Here is a 13,514-nt window from a genome sequence, read left to right on the forward strand (position 1 = left end):
ACGGACATCCAAGTGGAGCGCTCTTTCTGCTCACCTCTAACAATTTCTAGCTCTCGTTTGCTCTCATAACTCTTTGTCTTGCTACAGATGATTGACTTGGGTACGGATGTTCTCTGCCATTTCATGCTGGGTAGGTAGTGTTTGTTTGTCTGAGCTTGTTTGCAGCTGTCTGCAGTTTGATATGAGGAGGTTAATGGGAGCCTTTGGGAGTCAACTATATAGTAAATACAGACCGGTGAAGCAAAACAATGAGCAGAGTTGGATGTTCATTCGCAGTGGGTTTTGCAGTATGAGTGAACTTTTCAATATATGAATTTAGAAACATAAAAAAGGGAAATATTTCTTTAATTATAGAAAATCAGAAGAATACAGTGGTGGAAGAAGTACCCAGATATTGTAGTTTAGTAAAAGTACAAATACCACGGTTTGAAAATACTTCATTAAAAATATAAGTCCTGAATTCAGAATATTAATTAAGTAAAGGTACAGAAATATTTTTAGCAAAATGTACTTAAAGTATTAAAAGTAAAAGTACTCCATATGCAGAATGGCTCATTTTAAAGTGTTATATTCTCACAGAATATTATATAAATCTGTTTTTATCACTAACACATATGTTTTAATGTTGTAGTTCTTCAATTTGGAGTCAATTTAGACTTTATATACTACTCGGTAGATTAGTAGTACATTACTGTATCATATCACAAAGGAATATCATATCCTTTTTATGTAAAAAGTAATTCTTAGCTAAAGTGTGAAATACATGTAGCGAAGTATAAAGTACAATATTTCCCTCTGATATGTAGTGGAGTAGAAGTATAAAGTAGCAGAAAACGGAAATACTCAAGTAAAGTACAAGTACCTACAAATTGTACTTGAGTAAATGTACTTCCACCACTGGAAGAATATGATAGTAGTACTACAAACCACCACATTTGTTCCAACAAATACACAACTGTCTGTTACCCAGATCTGTAAGATCTGTGTCTTAGATCTTCAAAGTAAAAGTGATGACATGAAGGAGAATAAGTACTAATAGACAAATTTTATGTACAGCTCCAAATTCATAACGTTGCCTCTAAACCAACCTAGCTCAGTGAGGTGTGACTGGCCTAACACTGATATCGTGCTGCTGCTGATTTAACTAACATTTCTCCAGTCACCAATCTGACCCAGTTTTTCCCACTACTTACCTTCCTGTCTGTTCTGCCACAACGGCGCACTAGAGCTGCCTAAAGGAGATTTCCACCCACCCCTGGGCTTTACAAAAGGAGGTTGCACTTTTCTAGAAATAATAAGGATTGCCCTCATTCCAGTCTGAAGACTCAGGAGGAGGAAGAGGGAGATGATATTACTGGCTGCAGTAATTGTGACGCTAATCGTGCCAATGATATTTCAGTGAAGCCGACCCCTCACCTGCACACCTCCACGCCAACCATGCCCGAGGGGGAGCCACAAATACGAGCAGACCGCATGCTGCAATAGATGGATGTAGAGTAGAATGAAAAGTCATCTTATAATCATCATTAGCTCTTACCACTATGGATTGTTTTTTCAAGGACGAGAAAAGCACAGCTCCCACTCCGACATATTCTCACTCCTGTCAGGGATGGGGTGTCAATATAAGCTTTTTACATGCATAGTATCCTTTCAAAATAAACTTCCATTTTCACAGGAAGTTAGGTTTAGGCAACACAACCACTTAGTTAGGTTTAGGAACGGCCGTGGTTGATGTTAACTTCACTAACTAAGTGATTAACGACGCGTGTTACTAATGACTCATGTAACTCATGGGACTGACGATAGCGAGTCACATGACTAATGACTGATGTGAGAAAAAAGTTATCGCTACTTTTAGTTTCACATGGGCCACAAACAGTGGTCTCCTGGCTGAAAGTCTTGTGTTTTGTTTGAGCCATAAACCACACTTCCCACTCGCCCTTAGCGGACTCTCACGCTATTGTTACTGTCTTTTGCTCCAACCATCCAATAACGCCGCGGGTCGGTTTACATTGGAGTTATCGGCGCATCTGTGCATCAGTTTCCGATGGCGTAGGGCGCTGCCCGATCTGCGGTATTTGACAAATTGGGATTGAGACTGTGGTTCCCACACAGTCCCCAGTGGATCCTTAAACACACACAACCCATGCAAACAAACATCAATAACCCAGATCTTGAAAATAAATAAGTACATTTGCTATGTCGCATTTATAGACTCAGGTAAATAAGCATGTTTTAAGGCCGGTCAGTAAGAACATCAAGGTCACCAATAGCGAGAATAAGTGCACTCAGAAACATAATGTCACATGGCGTTCTCATATTCCATCCACCAGTGTGGACTGAACTCTGTACATACATAACTCTATATGTTTGGATTGGAACACTGATGTGTAAACCATCTACCAACACACGATGTGTATTTAGGTGTTGCGCTGATCCTTTTGATTACATGCTTTAGCCAATACTTCAATACCTACAATCTCTTTTCCCGATTTAATGAATTCTCTATAGTTCACACTGTGAAGCTTTGCAGAAATGCCAAGCCATAGCCCTGATTGGTTATTCGTGAGGTACACCTCTGCAACATGCGGGTGTGTGTCCTTTGTGCTGGGAGAGCAATGTCTTACTAGAATTAGACCTGACAGGGTTATTTAATTTGGGTGCTGTGGGTGGACCAATAAAGAGGGAGCGGGATGAAATTAATAGAGGAGATTCTTTCTTCCAGATATGTCGGCCAGAATTTTCATTAGCAAGGGAGAGGATGAGAAAAACTGTAATGGGACTGCCTTTGGTCCTACAGTTCACAATATATTATATTTTCTAGGAGTTAAATGTTATAGTTGCCTTAACTCTCACTGTTGCATTATGTTGACATGATTAGGCAATTGATGTCATAGTGAACAAGTCATCTAAAGTTCCAGTGTATTAGATATTAAATTGCAGAGGACTAGGGAGAATTGGCAGCCAATGAGAAAATGTCTAGCTGATATATTGCATGTGATGATTGTGGGTTTGTGACACACTGAAAGTTTTGTATAAAGTAATAAAAATAAAATTTGCGTAGAAAAGATTTAGCTGCTTTTTAACTACACATCAACAATGGCAGCATGACAAATGGCAAATGACAGCATCAAGTTGTTCAAACAATGTTTTGCAAACCTTAACCTCAATCATCCCGTGTAGTTTTAGTTGCCAAGACAGATTTCAATTGTTTTCCAAACATCTGCCCCTGCAATACAATATATGCAATTAAAGCATTTTTAAACTTGGTTATGTTTGCACCAGTGGGCAACCTCCGGGTCTGAAAAGTGAAGCCAATGTGGAAGTGCCTTAAACTTGCATTCTTTCTAATAGCCAGCAGGGGGCGACTCCTCTGGTTGCAAAAAGAAGTCTGATTGTATAGAAGTCTATGAGAAAATGACCCTTCTCCTCAGTAAACATTGTTAATATAAGATTATGGTCTTCTTCAATACAGCATGATGTTCATTTAGTAAATTATCATCCCATTTAGAGTCAAATAGACCATAAAGCAGGGTATGCTTTAGGGCGTGGCTACCTTGTGATTGAAAGGTCACTACCACGGTGTTGTCTGTTCTGGGAATTGTCCTTGTTTTTGTCTTACAACTTTAAACCTTTCACAGTGTGTTTTCAGTTCATGAAGATGACATTTTGATACCCTATTGCGTGAAGATGGCGACAGCCAAAATAACTCGAGGCTTCAAAACGGCAGTCCACAAACCAATGGGTGACGTCACGGTGACTACATCCACTTCTTACAGTCTATGGTTTGAACTCATAGGATTTGGCGACACTTGTGGTTACCATGGTGGGAGCAAGTACAATTACAGCAAATGCTCCTCAATCAGAACTACAACAGAGGAGCAACTGGTGTATCTGGTTGCAGTGCAGCCAAACAAACCCACATGATTTAAATAAAGAGTGCACACCAATGCTGGCTAACGTGCTGAAGCGTTGGAAGTGTGCAGTCCATCGCCTACACCTTCTTGTTCCACTACTCATTTGAAAAAAAATCTAAATTATCTGCTGCTGGAAAGAATACAGAAAGTGACTGTCGTCTCGTTTTGCAAATGCATTTCTGTTGAACAATCACAGTCAGTGCTAGCCTGTGTGACAAAAAAAATTGTGTTCAATGTGACCAATTCACACGTCACAAGACAACTAAATGTTTGGTTTGCATAGCAGTAAATAACACTAATGCTGGATTATATCAATGCATTGATTCCTGTGAATCTCTCATACATGTAAAGACTATCTGAATCCAGTGTGAGAACGGCTGTTACTATATATATATATATACTTATATATAGAGAGGTAAGGTCCCATTACTACAATGTAGTGTATGTTCTTAACTACTGTACCTAGTGTGTCATTTTTATTATTCTGGGATGCCAAACAACATCAGGCAAAGTGACTGCCGATGAAAACTAGCCTCTCAGCTAACTCAGGTACATTTACATCTGTTTGAATGTTTTTGTCACATATTATTCCTTTTCAAATGAGAAATTCAATTACATTTTAAAAAGTGGTTATTGCTGAAAAAGTGCTGACCATAAATAGTATCAATTACGCTTCCTATGCTAGAAAACATATTGCCAACAACACATAATTGTCAATTAGTGGTATATAAATGTAAGGAGATGGGGTTAAGGTATGAAGACTCTTTGCAGCTCAAAAGTACTTTACAGTAATTATCATGACCTTCAGCCAATGTTATTTTTTTTTTCTCTTCAATTTGACCAAGTGTATTGACATTTCATAAAGTGTGTATTTCCGAGTTCTGCTGCTAGTGCTTCATAGCTTGCTATGTGAAGGAATTTTTATCTACAAGGTGCGTCATTGGTGTTCATTTGAGGTGCCAGGTTGCTATTTTTACCAGCTCCAGTGTACTTCAGTGTGATTCAATGTAGCCTAATTGCTGTCAACGTGACTAAAAATATAATTCAAGTGGGATTAAGTGTAATATTGCAAAAGGAGTAAGAGGAAGATATCACTGTTCGACAATAATTAATGTCACTTTTAAGTTGAGATTCAGTTGTTTCCTCTTCCTCACTATAAAATCAACCAACTCAATCAATTAATGCTAAAAGTGGAGTCCTGAGAGGTTTGATCCTGACAGATATTAGAGAGTGAGTGTCAAAATATCCACTAGTTAAAGACAGTCCTCTGATCAGAGGACATACAATGTGTGGAATTAAAATGAAGATGCACATGCCTGTGTGTGTAGCTATCTGTGTTTGTTAATTAAAGGTGAAGTAGGTAGAATTGGAGCAAATATGAAGAAAAAAAGTTATTTTTATGAAAAGGTCACTATATCCTGACAGTGCATGAGACAGGTAATCTGGAAAAAGGGCACCAAAAGGAATGAGTCCGTGGCCTTGGATGTATAATCATCTGTAAATCTGAGGATCATTTTTGTTGAGGTAAATCAACTTCCCAGTATGAAAACTATATAATAAAGTTGTAAAAGTTATTTTTCTCGGCATAATGAACGTGTATCAGACCAATGGGACTGCACTGCCCTTCACACTCATATGACATATCCAGTTCTGCTGGCTTTGTGCTAGCTGTATGCAGCTGTAATAATGGATATATTGGCTGTAATTCATCACTTTTATGATCTTATAATACACCCATAACCCAAACGTCCAGTCAGTAGCCAGTAGTGCTAGTAGCATGACATAAACAGGTCCTTGAGTGTAAATAGTTATAATAGTAAGCATATTTATAATATTGTTTTATTGTTCAACACAGGCCATTTTGTATGACAATAGAAATAATTTTGTTTTTTACTGGTGTCCTTTGATACACAGTAGTCGCCTTCAGTCCAAAATGGCAGAGGCGTAACTCTGCTGCTGAGTGCTGCTATGTTGCAATGGAACGACCAATTGGCTTTCACTTCTTATCAATATAAGTTATTTGTTAATGAGTAACAGAGAGTGTGCACATTGTGTACATACGCTAACCAGAATTAGCTTTCAGTGACTTTTGACTGTAAATGAAAAGGGACAGTATTGACCAGGACATTGTTTTTGCGTGTTCAGTCTGGAGTCTGCCACTGTACATATTTTCCATTTCATCTCTTCTCTGAGAGCGGACCATTTCATCACTTATTTAGCTTGTTTCTGGTTCAGCATCTGTCCATCTCCCCCCTGTTTCTCTATTTCTCTCCCCGGGTGTGCATGCAAGTTTGAGTGTGTGCACTGGAGCGGCTGTTATTCACTAAAAGTTGTCTTTCATTTAGTGTTCTTTATAGCTGTCTTGTTCGGGAAATTCATTGTTGTTCGGATGCCCGTCTGTCCCTGGTGAGACGTTTCCTTTTTTGACTTAAAAAAGACTTCACAGGAAAGAGGATTGGACTTGTGTCAAAAGACATCCTCCTTCGTTCTTTCACCTAGACCCTGATCAAGTCTCGTTCTTACATCTTGGTGGCTTTTTAGCCTTGCAACAACAAAGAGGACTAAAAAACTAAAGGAGGGCATTTTCAACACAACCAGTAAATGCAATGCTTCTTAATCAACACAGGAATGATGTAATTGTATTAGATCATTCATCAGCCACAGCCAAACACTCCGTACCTGCAACAGCAGAAAGATAAGAATCTAGGTCAGTAACTGGGGCTTGTGAACTAGAAAAGAAGGAGAATTGTTGCCTGTATCGGAGGCTGTGAATGGAGTGGATGTTGGCTTACAAATCGTGATTGAAAGGGACCAGGAGGAGCTGTCCTATAGGACATCGCCGAGGTGTCTGTGTATGTGTAGGAGCACATTTGTTGTCATAATGAGATGACAGACGGACCGACAAGCTTGCATAGGCACATAAATATTCAAGGAAATGTAACTGTCTATCTAAATCATTATCAGATTATCAGATGTTTCTGTTAATTTGCAGTTTGGCCAAATGGAACCCTTCAAGGATTTGCTTGTGTGAGCTTCCTCTTTTGTTTCATGAAGGAGCCAACTTCTGACAAATTGTGATGTCACCCATTGGTTTGGGGACTACGGTTTTTGCCGTTACCATCTTGTTTTTTTTTGCAACCAGGAGTGACACGAAAGGGTGGAGCTAAGTACAACCGAAAACTGAAAAAGACATTTTTAAGCGACCAAAATGTTATAATTAACTTTAATGAACAGAAAACAAACTGTGAAAGGGCTAAAGTGCTAAGACAAAAACACAGACAACTCCCAAACTGGACACTGTGGTGTCAATCACAAGGTAGTCACGTCTTAAAGCATCCCCTATTTTATGGTCTATTTTACTCTAAATGGGACCATAATTTACTAAATGACCATCATGCAATAGAAGAAGACTTGAAACTAGCAATTGAGACCATAAACTCATGTTTACAATGTTTACTGAGGTAATAAATCAAGTGAGAAGTAGGCTCATTTTCTCATAGACTTCTATACAATCAGACTCCTTTTTGTAACCAGATTCGCTGCCCCCTGCTGGCTATTAGAAAGAATGCAAGTTTAAGGCACTTCCGCATTGGCTTCACTTTTCAGACCCGGAGGCTGCTGCCTGGTAATTATCCCTAAAGTGGAAGAAAATGTATAATGTATGCAAAAAAATTGCAAAAGCCTACCATTAAAAAAGAATTGCATTAGTATGAAAAGATGTACTTAAGTATGCTTAATAACGACCTTGTGGTGTACCAAAATAGCACAGCCAAGTGCACTAACATGCATTTCAGTATATTTTAAATTGCACTAATTATATATTATTAATGCATTAAGTACATTGTTAGTATGTCAAAAGGTATTAATTATGAATGCACATGGACAAATGCTTTAATTAAGTGCAATTTAGTTTACTTATTGCAAGGGTTATAAAAACCACCATCATAACCATAATGAAACTAACTATGTGTTGAACTGATTTCAAACTCACGATTTGAACACAGCCTTTCTTTTAGCCTGTGGTAAATGTATAAGAGCAATAGTACACCTAGAGGTGTCCTGACCCAATGGAGGAACTCTCTTGAGCCTCCATCTCATCCGTTATTGTCATTACCTGATTTTCTTCCTCATGCTGTTATACAGATTTGTCCATGTGTTCATTGTCTCCGGGCTTAAAATGCTCCTCTGACCTGTGTTCTCTGTCTGCACTTTCCTATTATGTAAGAAATAGTTGTCCTAGATTCATTTAATTATTTCTAAGTGATTTATTCCATTAAATTAATTTTCTGCACTCTGCCATTTGGACTGTTGCAGACCCAGTGAAACACACACACACACACACACACACACACACAGAGAGAGAGACCATTCAAACCACAGAGGGAAATAACCCTTGGGACGCTGCTGCAAGAGGATTTCCAAGGTGTTTCGCTCCACTCATCGGGCTTGAGCATTTCTCCAACATGTCTCCTCCTGTCACAACACTTATTTACCAGGGGAGAAATTGCACCTGAAAGATCTTCCACAACGACAGCACAGAAGAGCTCATGGGTGGCCGGGGACAATAAAAAAGAGGAGCAAAAAAATTAAATGGATACAGAGAGAGGAAGCAAGGGGAGGTGGGGGATGAGAAGGCAGGAGCAGAAATGGCACAGTGAGACATAAAAACAGCTTGGGAGGCAGTGCAGCGGAGATGCTCCAGGACCCCTGGGGATGGACAAACTCAGCACCATCCTAATTTTCATTTCTCGGTGTGCAACCCCAGATGATTAGGGCGTAATGATGGTTATTCTAATTGGCCCCTTTGCTTCTCCAGTTTCGCATGATCACATGAGCTACGAGGAACATTAACATGCACACATAAAAAGGACACTGATAATTCTATAGGCTCTCACACCCTCGAGGTGGAGATGTCATGTACACTGTTAGGAAAATGTGTCTCTAGAGAAAACCATAATAAAACTAAAGTGCAATGTCTGTTTTTTTCATTTTTGGAAACTGTAAAAAAAAAACAGCCAGAGCCTTTGGGATCTACTTTGAGAGAAAACTTTTTATAAGCAACAAATGGTTTTAGTGGAGTTTTAGTGGAGTTCTGGTAAGTTATTATAGTACTTGTTTTTTCAATGAACACTTCTAACATGCCAGAGCAATCAATCCGACCTGGGTAAAACATAACTGGTAATGTGTCTGCAGCATTTCAGACCAAAAGTTGTTGATTTAAGTGACTATGAGGAACTTTTAACTGGTTGTGAAACAGTCTCAATTTATACAACCTACGTAAGTAAACGAGACCATTAGCGAGAAGATTCTTAATGCCTGTCTTCGGTGCCGCTGGGTCCGATTCCTTGCGAAATCAGACAAAATCATGCAGGTTCACCAGAAACTCCTTCAGCACAGAGTCCAGCGGGGCCTCCGGCAGCATCCAGCCGGACAGACCCAGATCCGGCTTCGCTGCTGCCTTCAACCTGGAGTCAGAGCTCCGGCAAGGGAGGTGGAGATATCTGCGCTCGGCAGCAGCTTCATCCTCCGGCCAGGAGAGGAGCTTCACCTCGCTGCTCCGCCAGTCCCCACTGGGAGGCGTCACCGACACCACGCTGCTCGAAGCCCAGGCCATTGGCTGTCTGGGCCCACTGGAGGGAAAGGAGGCATGGGAGAACCAGAACCAGGACTGCGAGGGGCAGACTGTCAGACCCTGCTGCAGTAAAGTGAGAGGTTTTCTAAAGGGACTCTGGTGCTAAAACACTACGGCTGTTGTCCACAGTGACCGCCAAATTTCTTTTAAAGCTCCTCTAAAGTGAAGCCAAAACATCTTGATCACCCCCTGGTGGCTGGCTGCAGTATAGGTCATAATTCCAACCCGCTCCATGTTAGTGAATGGGACATGGGCTAAAAAGTTAAAGTACAAGTCAAAAATGTTTTTCCCAAAGATGGTTTCTGTCATTTTAGGTAGTTCTTATCACGCTGATGAATGTTCATGTGTTCATTTTTCTGATAAGTTTGGTTTTAATTAGTTATTTGATGCTATAAAACGGGGTTGAGATGTCATGATTGACAGCTGTGAGTCTCTCTCGCTAACAAGCTGCTGCCGTGCTCGGCTCGCGATTGGTTCGGGGCGGGCGACCTCGATACCGCGGGAAGATTATTCTTTACTTAAGTGTAGTGATATTTTATTCAAAGAACATTTGATTTGTTCAAAGAACTTTTGCAAGGACGTAACATGCTGTTGTTGGATGAGGATGTGGTGTCAGTGTAATCTGTAATCTTCTGTTGACTTTAGATCATTTTTTGACGTGGTGTGTGTGTTGCACTCCACTGTGTCGAATGGTCTCCCCCATCGAATAAAGCTTGATGACACACACGAGCGAGCCTGAATCCACCCCTATCGCCCATTGATTTTTGTCTCTGGTAGTGGCCTACCTCCAGTCATCTATTGTGGAATCTGAGAGGAGGTGAATGACTGCTGTTATCAAACCACGCCATGAAAAAAAAGAAAGAGAAGGGAGGAAAAACAGACACCCTGCGGATCAATCCAGACAGAGAGATTGGTCCTCTGGGATTTTCTGTTGGTGATGTTGTTGTTGTTGTTTTGAGTCTCCCTTTCTGACTAATTCAATCCAATCTGCTCTCAGGCTGACATTGTGGTCAGTCAGGTATGTTATGCATATTCAGAGTTCTCTCAACCAAGCACAAAAAAAAATCAAGGTTAGATGTGCTGCTGCAAGTTGGCAGAAGGACTGGTTGTTGAAGAGAGCTGCGTGCCGAGCAGAGTTAATCCCACACCTACAATCAGAAGGGCACAGTGTCACATGAAAGTATGCAGTAAACTTAATGGGTACTAGTTTTACCATGCACACTCGTGCAGTTGATGTGCCGTCTCTCAGGAGCTTGTTATACCAAATGCTCTATAGAGAACCATGCACATATGCAGGAACTGGCAGTGCGAGATATGAGGTTGATTTTTATGCAGGCCACTCTTTTATTGCATTTTATTCCCCCTCCGGAAGAGGATACAGCATTGTTTTCAGGAGCAGCTGTTTTTTCTGGGTTCAGTGCTTTCCAATGATGTAGTCCAAAACACATCACCCATGAAAGTGGGAGCTGGAGTTGGCATTGCTAAAGGGGTGCTGTGTAGGCGCCGGGCTTTGGCGCCTTGCAGACATCTCTGTGATGTTCTGGAGGCCTCCCAGTCCTTTATAGTGCACAAGGGACGAAACACGACAGACTGATGGGAAAGGAAGGCTATCATCAGAGGATGCATTTAATTTCCATAAAGATGACTTTGTTTCCTAATTAATCTCCTGGCTCCGTCTCCCCGCTTTGCTCCTGTCACTTCCTCAGAATGAAACATGGCCGGCAATTTGTTAAATCAATTATTCCGGGGGAGGAAGCGGGGCTTTCGGCGATCCACACACATATACACAGACGTTGTACACACAGATGAGCCGGGGCGAAGGACACTGATTGTAGAGACGTGGGCTGGCCTTTGAGTGAAAAAGGTTAGCGATGTTGGAAATTTGGGATCTGGGAAGTATAAGAGAAAGAAACAGTTTGTCCTTGTTGACATGGCAGAAAGCTTTATGAACACTCGGCTGACGAGGACTCTCCTTGGCCTCGTGCCCTGAACTCCTGTAGAAAAACAGGACTACCGAGCCCCCGAGGGAGAACATGCACAGAGAGAAAGAGAGGCAGGAGGAGTGAGGGCGAAGTGACATAGAGGGACATGAGTGGGGAAGGAGAGGAGGCTACAGGGAAAACATGGACGCCACAGGGGAGAAGAAATGAGAGCCAGTGATAAAAGTAGAAGAAAATCCTCTCTCCACTGTCTTTCTCTCTCTTGTTCCAACTACATCAAAAATTGAAATCTCCTAGTCTTTTTTATTTTATGTCCTCAGTTCATTAAAATGCTGATTTAGAATGATGAACAGTTTTAAACCTGACACATGCTGAAGGTGCACTGGAGCAGAAGATGAGACTCGGGCTTAAAACAAAAAACAACAAAGCACATTTTAGATCAAGTTTGACTTGTCAATGATCTACAGGTGCACAGAACAGCGGCATGATTCATTTCGGGCGCGAGGCGAGAGGCAACGGATTGGTTCCAAATGAAAAAGCTGACTTTCAAATAGGAAGACAAACAGAGAGAAGGGGGCCCGATGGCGGCGTCGGCTCTTTCTGGCTGTATTAGGGAGAAGAGGAATAGCGTGGCAGGATGTGTTTAAATCAGAGCGCTCTATCTTGTAGTGGGACACATTTCATTAAGCCCAGCAGCTGGGGCCGCGGCTCCATGCGTCCACACATCTATCATACAAATCCATCAGGCCTGTCTCCGTCCTGCACTGACAGCATGTGTGTGATAGGAGCCCGTCCTCCTGATCAGACAACTCACCGACTGCCCGCACTTATTCATTTCCACTTCCATCTTCCCCTTTCTGTGTTAAGATTTCTTATTTGCGCTCTCACCCCCTCTGTCTCTCTGTCTCTCTCTCTCTCTCTCTCTCTCTCTCTCTCTCTCTCTCTTTCTATGGTGCTCTCTCTTTTTTAGGTGGGACAGATGTTGCCCAGCTCTGAATGGATTGTGAACCCCGCTGTTCCTTCTCTGTTTCATTCCATTCCCTCATGCGTCTCCTATCTCTTCTCTCCCAGTGGGGTGAGAGGCATTCAGATCTTTTGCCGTAGCAAAAATAGAAACACAACAGTGTACTTCATTACAAGTAAAAGTCCTGCTTTCAAAGCAAAAGTAATAAAATATATCAGTAAAATGTAATTAGGTATCAAAACCTAATTATGCACTTAGCCACTTGATGTAGGCAGGCTGGTCTCATACACTGTTTGTAGCTATACCTACGGAAAATAATGTACTCTAATTCGTATGTATCCCACAAAATCAATTTTTTTGTAATTCACTTAATCGTGAACCAAGAAATCTAAAGAGCGGCGAGGAGGTTGGGCTGGATGGGTGGGTCAAAAAATACTGGAAAAGCAAGTCAGAATTTTGAGATTTATGAAGTTTATGGGGCGGTCGCACATTCCAGTTCACTTCCATTCTATGCGAGCAAAAGTGCAAAAAAACATTTGCTTCTGGTTGCCAAGCAAATTTACATCTTAGCATTCAAAATGCAGTTCACTTTGGTGAACTTTCAGTTCTAAAATAGCCTCAGCATGCGACGGTCACTAACACGCATGTGTGACTGTGCCCTTATTATTCCTCTCAGCATGTACACTACTTTAAAAATGGAGGCTACATTACACTTGAAGAAAAACAAGGTTGTCACAACTTAAAGGATTGAAAGAGCAAAATCTAGTTTTTCGTCCCTTGTAGCCGCAAGTAGCACAATCTCACATGCAAGCTGCCTGGACTTGAGCGGTAATCAAAACTTAACTCCGGCTTTGGGAGCACTGTTTGCTTGCAATAGTAACGAGTAACGAAGATGCGTGGGGGAAATGTAGTGGAGTAAAAGTGAAAGTTCACAGACGTATAAAAGCTCAAGTAAAGTACAGATATACCCAAAAAATACTTAAGTACTGTAACAAAGTATTATAACTTTGTACTGTGTTCGTGCATGTGTGACCGTGCCCTTAGGCAGCACCTGGGTGTAT

The sequence above is a fragment of the Sebastes fasciatus genome, chromosome 19 (assembly GCF_043250625.1).
Source record: "Sebastes fasciatus isolate fSebFas1 chromosome 19, fSebFas1.pri, whole genome shotgun sequence".
In the NCBI taxonomy this organism is placed as follows: Eukaryota; Metazoa; Chordata; class Actinopteri; order Perciformes; family Sebastidae; genus Sebastes; species Sebastes fasciatus.